Consider the following 6,042-nt stretch of genomic DNA (forward strand, 5'->3'; position numbering starts at 1 on the left):
TGATAAACTTTGCTATAGCTGATGCCAGCTGTCAAGCAGTTAAACCTAAATAATCCAGAAGCCTTTTTTGTGTGTGTGAACAAAATTGTAGATTAAACCTAATTAGTCTGATAAAAAGCCACTTTGTAAAAGCTGAGACTATGCATGTGCTACCTTTTATCCAGAGCTAATTTACCCCTACTTGCTGTAAGAAAGTATCAGAAAACAGGCAAACAAACAGGTAAGCTTGTTCCAGAAGTATTTTTCCATAAGAATGGAAAGTGAGATTTAAAAACCAACCAACCTACGTAAGTTTTAAGTAATGGTAAAATAAAAATGCATTCTAAGTAATTTTCTTTTAGCACACTCAGGGGAACATAAGCATGCTTCCACAACCTGCAGGGAGTATAGCTTGAATTGTGTACATAGGATTTGAGTACATCTTGAGAGAGTCATCCAAATTGAGTGATACATTTGCATTATAGAGGAGTGTTTGGTTTAGCCTACTTCGGTGTCTGAAAGTCCTAGATCTATCTGCTCAGAGTGCTTCTGTGCCCGAGAGCGCTTTTCCTCCCGTTTCTCCTCCAAGAAGTTGAAGATACTTTCTTACATTGGCAGGATCAAAGCCTTCCATGGTATTTCCCTCCAAGTTAGCCTAACGCCGGCAGTACTGTTGCTACCTTTTGTGAAATGCGTTGCATTGTAAAACTGCAGACCAGAGAGAGACGCCTTAATTTGTAACAAGCTGTAAAGGTCAGTCTTCTGTTATGTATGAAACTAATACTGAATTCTTATGCTAACTCCATTTTTTCTATAGCTTGTTGTAGCTTTAAAAACTCAATTGACTTTCAAAAATGTTGGCGAAGAAATCTGCGGTCTATTTGGTAGTTTCTGTAGCCTTCTGATGAGCATACAATAGCTTAACAATACTAGCGTCCAGCAGCTTGCTTTCGCTATTCTGAAGCAGCATCACGGTGTGCGGGAAGTGCTTTCCCCATTCATAGAGACCTCGTTAACATCAGAGTAGCATGCAGAATGACCCCTCTGGCAATTCCAGCGGCAATCATAATGCAGATAAATACACTCCATATCTGAGCCTTATGCTAGCTATATTCATCTGCAGGAGCCAAATATTTCAGCTATTAATATGTGAAATGGGCTTACTGAAAATGTTGGGATCCTTTTTCGGACACCAAGCTCTGCAATGATTCTCTGGTTCCAGAGCCTGAGAGGGTAGAGCATCTCTACATGGTTATAGTCCAATGCAAAACGCAGAGCAGCAGAGACGCAGCTGGTGTTACATGAATGCAGATACTACGTTTAGCTGTACCAGAGCTGGATCAGAAGGTAGGATTGAGCCTACAACAATTGAGAATTGAATAGGAAAAGCTAATAGCACACAGTAATTTCTAAACTTTTTCCCATTATTGTCAGACGTGTTGGCTCTTCTGGCCACGTGGATGCAGTGTCATGTGTGTAAACTGTATTTCTTTCCAGCTTTGCTCTTGCCAATTTTTGGCTGTGCTTTTAGCTTAAATAAATGACTGGGTGTGTTTTGAAGCGATGACTCAGGAAAGAAACCTCTCCTTGCATATTTTTGTGGGAGCCTCAGCTTGTTACTAAAATTGAATGGTAGGAAAGGTGCCAATGTTGCTAATACTGGAGTGTAAGCTAATCTTTGGTCTAAATACATTGACCAGACTGGAATATTTTTGGTTGAAGCTTCATTGTCAAAGGAATGCATTCCACTTGAGATCTGCCCAGGATCAGAGAGATGCCAACACTCTTCTCATTTTCAGAGATCCTGGCGGCATCTGACCAGCCATCTAGCTGGTACAATCCATTTTGGGAAAATATTCAGAAGATAGAATTTGGTTTGTGTGTGCTGGGGTCTTTTTTTTTTTTCCCTACCTTTTTTTCTTCCCTGCAGACTGGAAAAATACCAAAGCTTAAGTTGTTGGAAAAATTGATTTGCCTCCACCATCCTCTTGATTAATACTGCACTCAGTAATATTTAACACTCCCAGAGCACTTCACATGTGATAACCTGTTGCTTGTGGATTTCAGTGGGACAGTTGCGGTTTTGCAGAAGACTGTTCCGTCTTACGGATGCGCACAACAGCAGCAGAATTTAGCCAGCTGACTCAGTGGGCCAGTAACAGCGTTAGCAGGCTGAGCACTCCTGTTTTACTCTGATGCCTCATTCTGCCTCACGTAAGGCAATTGCCGACTTTCTTTACTGATCTGGTAAGACTGTGCGTGAAACTAGACATGTACCGTAGAGCAGTCAGGATGGGAGTATCTGAAAACCTGAGTGATTACGTTCCAAACTATGGCATCCAATTACGCTTTTCAACTTCTGCAAGGACATCCCCTACCAGTGGACTCTATGTTGAAGCGTTAAAAACTGAGGTCCTGTCTGCACCCCAATAGCATGGAAACACATGACTCTCTGAAAGTGGATAACCGTGTTACGCTGTTCTTTACAGGATTTTTGTTCTCCTCTCGCTTTCCACAGTTGCTTCAGGCTGTTAGCTACCACTTTCCTATTCAAAGCAAGGTTGGGTGTTTTACTGCGATCCTGGATTTTCCTGCTTGATGGAAGTTGCTGGTTTTGTCGTTGCTGTCAAGCAGCTGTGTACCTGTGCTTGGCTGTGGGCTCCTCTATATGCGGACATAATTCATGCACATAAAACAAAGATAATTTCTGGAACAATTTACACTTGTGAGGGATTGTGAAAGACCCTGGGAGTTGAATAACGTAATACAAATCTAAGAGAAGAATGAAAGAAGTGGTGTCGGTGGCATCTCAGACCCATAAGGGTGAACTGTAGTTCTGCAGCAATAGCGCTTGTTTGAGTCTGTGCTCCACTTTGTGTAACGCTGTCCTACAATATGCAGGAGAATATTTGGGGGTTTGCCCATTTTCTGCTTTATTAATATGACATGGTGTTGCAAAATAAGGAATGGGGGGAAGGATAGTTTCCAACCTAAAACTATGTGCTAAAGGTAAGCAGACTCCAGAATGCTCTGAAAAGCGTCAAAATACTGGGAAATATTTCATCACCCCATTGTTTCCTTTGCGCTTAGCTAAACAGAAGTGAGGAGGAGGATACATGTTCAATAACATTCCACCGAAGTTCTTTCTATGGGAACCACTTTGGAAATTTTCTTGGAAAAAAACAAGCCTGTAGCAGATTATCTGTTAGGATTATAGCTTCAAGTCATTTTTGTATGCCTCATGCTGGAAATGGTAGTTTCAGAAATCTCAGTTCCTAAGTGGTTAGGAGTTACTTGCAGGCTTCATTTTCCTTAATCCCTGATATTTTAAGAAAAGTTTGGTTCTTTCTCATGATAACCTGACGATACAGTGCCCGTTTCAAAGCAGTTCAGAGGATGGCCACCCATCTCAACATTTCCAGATGGAGGTAGGTGAGGCAGGGGAACAGCAAGGGGCTTGCCAGGTCTGGGAACAAAATCTGTTGTTTGCTAATACAGCGAGGTGGTGAAGCTGCCTCTGCTGAGTCAGGTCTGTTACGAAGGTGGCCGCAGCTGCACTGCGATAGACAGAACTACACCCACCTACTGAGGTAATCGTGGATGGCGTGCCTAGGTGCCTGTGGATACATGACTTCGAGCAGTGTTTGGAGATTAATTACAGATTCTTTAGGAACCAGTTAGTTATGTTGGAAATGGGGGAGGGGGGGGAAAGACATACTAGAATATTGATTTAGAAATACATACCTGTTCACTTATTGAGCTGGGTAGCAATCACATTTTTTTCTCCTCGTCCATTTCTATTTGGATTTGACCGTATTTATGGCAAGAGAGCAAGGAGAGGATGGGGGAAGCCGATTTCTGTGCTGCCTGATGGGAAGCAGCCATCATCTGTGGGCAGCTGAGGAAGCACACGGTGGGCAAAGGGAGAAATCAGGAAGTGGCCAGAACCCAGGCGAAAGCTCAGGGGGTCTTTGCAATGCTTTGGGAGCTAAGACAAGGAGCGGGAACCAAAACTGTGCACACCAGGGATGGGAGCAAAGCACTGGCATGCTCCTGCTGCCAAAGGCAAGGTGGGACAAACAGCCAGCGAGGCCCCCGGTGCTGACAGGGCTGAGCTGCAAACCAGATAAACACCCTCTCTTTGTTTCCTCTTCCTGGCAACATCAGTACCGATTTTCAGGTATTTCCTTACTGTCTGAGTAACAGGTGAGGTAGCACCTGCAGTAGTGTTGGACCTATGTTTTCTCCACTCCTCCGCCTTCCTCTCCGCAGAGCTCTCTCTCAGTCTTCCCTGAAAGGGGGTGGGCAATAAATGATTACAGCCTGTGAGCCACTGATGTTGTTCACGCTGCTTCCTGTGCTTGTGCTGTGAGCACAGAGTAGAAAGAGGTTGGAGGCAGGTTGCGAGAAGCCTCATCCACAGACCACAGCAGCCATGAGAGGAGTCATGCACTCTTATTCTGCTGAAGTTCTGGAGGAGGATCTGGTATCTCAAGGTGGTGCAGAGTTATTCTTCTCCCTATGCTTCTCATGAGTGGAGAAGGTTGGAAGTTGTCCATTTTTCACCTTCTTCTTGATCTTGATTGATGCTATGATGACTTGTTGGTTGTCAGTATCCCAGGCACGAAGGCGGGGATCTCCTGGTAAGATGGAGCTTGTGCCTCATGGATGTCCTGGCTAAAAGTGGAGGCACGATGATAACCAGCAGTTCGAGTGTTATATTTTAGACACTGACTGCTGTCCTGAAAGTAATGAATTGATGTTTGCCTTCAACTGAGCTCAGCATACCTGATATGCTTCTGTTATAGTTATTTTTGATTTTCACTTGTTTTGTGAAGAAAAACTTATGATAGGGTTTTGGTTTGGGTTTTTTTCAGTGCAACAAAATAGGAGACCTGTTGGCTGAAATGCTACCAGACAAATATGTTAAATATTAGTCATCTCTAAAGAATGAGCCTGAAACAGTAATCCTTCTGTTTTGTCTGATAACTGCCAAAATGCCTACTGAAATAGCCTGGGGAAGTGTCAAAAGAGCAGTTAAAAATGATGTATCATGTCTATGGATAGCGCTTTGCTGTGGGCGGTTGTAACTCCTGTGAGTGTCAGAACTGACTTGAGGAGGTAGGTGCTAGATGCCCGTAGCTGCTTGTGATAGACTTACGCTGCATCTGACATGAAGGAAGCTTGGACAATTTGGCTGCCCCTGTGCTGTCAGATGACGAGTAATTTTTTTCGTTTGCGAGACAAAGTAGATAACAATAAGGGTGTGTCACCGCTTCTGGTTTTGCAGAAGCAAAAAATCTGCAATGCAACACAGATATTTTTCATCGACTTCCCAAAAACTTCATAAATGACACATATCCATATCCATAGATAAGGTGCCTAGAGCACGGGTGTTAATGAGCGAGCCCACACGGTCCTACATGGAGGGCAGCGGTCCATAGAGACTACTGCGGAGCTGCTCTTCTCATACCGGTTCCCTTTGTTGCATCACAAAGAGATCAGGGCATATTGCATCTTACTTCAAGAATGGCTGTGGTTGTCACTAGGGCAATACGCAAGTCTAAATGGGACAATGCAGTCGGTCCGTTAAATGCTTCTGTTTGCTGCAGTATCAGCAGGTAGAAGAAACCATGGCTTAGAGCAAGCACCTTGCTTGTTTTATAATTTATAATCCTCCACTCACGTGAGTACCAGTATGACTACGGAGTGCAGAAGAGAATGTTGGAATGTTTTTCGTTTACCTTATATTTCATTTTGATTTTATGATCTTGATCCTCTTGTGTGGAAAGGGAGATTACAAACACAAGTATTTAAAACTTTCATAATACAACCAGATTATCCCTATTGCACTCAGAAATACACCACAGTTGGTGATTATTATTTTTGAAGCAAAATCAGGAAAGAAGCATCAATAAGAAATCACAAGGTAGTTGTTTCTGCCAGTTGCCTTTGTTCTTCATTTCTTTGACCATCTGCACAAATTTGCAAAAAGTAAGTGTGAAGTGCGGTACATCCAGTTGAGCTGGGCTTCCACAGGATGGCAAAACCCCACATCTCTGG

Source organism: Aptenodytes forsteri, unplaced genomic scaffold (assembly GCF_000699145.1).
Source record: "Aptenodytes forsteri isolate BGI_AS27 unplaced genomic scaffold, ASM69914v1 Scaffold282, whole genome shotgun sequence".
In the NCBI taxonomy this organism is placed as follows: domain Eukaryota; kingdom Metazoa; phylum Chordata; class Aves; order Sphenisciformes; family Spheniscidae; genus Aptenodytes; species Aptenodytes forsteri.